A 1,332-nucleotide genomic window follows, 5' to 3' on the forward strand; every position below is an offset into this window, starting at 1 on the left:
CGCACACCTGCCCGCATCCTGACTCGTCCGCACATGGTCACCTCTTTCATCCGGGCACGCAACAAGGGTCGCCTGCGCGCCTTCCGTCGGTGGCTCGCCCATCGTGCAGGTATCAAGGGGCGTGCGCCATCCCCAACACGGCACGAGCGACATGGGAACCCCGCGTGTCACGCCCCCAGGCCTACAGTACTCTTTCAGCCGTACTTGGCGAGGTGCGGCGCCACCGAACACTTTCTTTTCACCAATACTTATGTTCATGGACTACGCCTAACCATTAGTCTACTTAGTTTGTTTTTCGCAACCAAGTATTATTATGTTTCCTTTATGCCAATGAACACCCATACGCATAGGCAATTATCATCAGCAATTATACATGAAGAACACAATTGCACAGTGTAAAGGGAGGGGCAACTCCCTGAACAATGAGTCTACCCGAATACAATATATTATTTAACTCTACAATGTTTACGGGGCTTTACAAGTATACTTTGGAAACACCAAGTTTCATACTTAGCCAATTTTACAAATAGGCAACACCTCCGTGTGCCAACTGAGTTCCTTGCCCGAGCTGGACGGGCGTGCGCTCACACAAGCTGCCAACCGTACTCGTCGACCGAACCTCGTTTACCACTGCACGACAGGCGGGTGACCTCACCCGAGTCACCCACCATTTCCTGTTGCACGACGGGCGGGTGACTTACCCGAGTCACTCCGAGACACCTCCGCGTTTCTTCTACCACGACGGGCGGGCGACCTACCCGAGACACCCCATGTCACACTGAACGGCGGGTGCCTTCCTTACCCTCGCCCTCAACCGAGAACCGAACCCTGTGCGTATCATGTGTGCTTGCCCAAGAGCGGGTGCATATATGCCCGTGCCTCTTTTCCGACCTGCTCCACTACTTCGCACTTTTTTCTTGATCACCGAATGCTCATGTTCGAATGTCCATCTTCGAATGAATGCCAAATGCTCCAACGCCTTGCCATATTTATACGAGCAGTTGGGCGAGTCGCTGCCCAGGCCGACTCGACCACCGTGTGCCAAAACGCCCTTACATGTCGCAAACTTGCCATCCTATTGCTGGTCGGCAAACAATCCTTCGTTCAAGTCGCCCCAACATGTGAGTCGGTCCGTGGGTTATGCCAAACGCTCCCACGCTATAAACCAACCATCGCTCCACCTCTAATGCGCATTATACTTATGTCCCTTCCCACATTTCGGTCGTAGAGTTCGCACTTCGCACCGACGGGGAGAAACCGAACTGCAGGTCCTTACACCGCGTTTCCCAGACTTGGGTAGCAATTTTTGTTGTGACGCGAAATGGAAACCCA

The sequence above is a fragment of the Pinus tabuliformis genome, chromosome 7, assembly GCF_031772625.1.
Source record: "Pinus tabuliformis cultivar Carrire ecotype Pingquan chromosome 7, CPIR1, whole genome shotgun sequence".
In the NCBI taxonomy this organism is placed as follows: Eukaryota; Viridiplantae; Streptophyta; class Pinopsida; order Pinales; family Pinaceae; genus Pinus; species Pinus tabuliformis.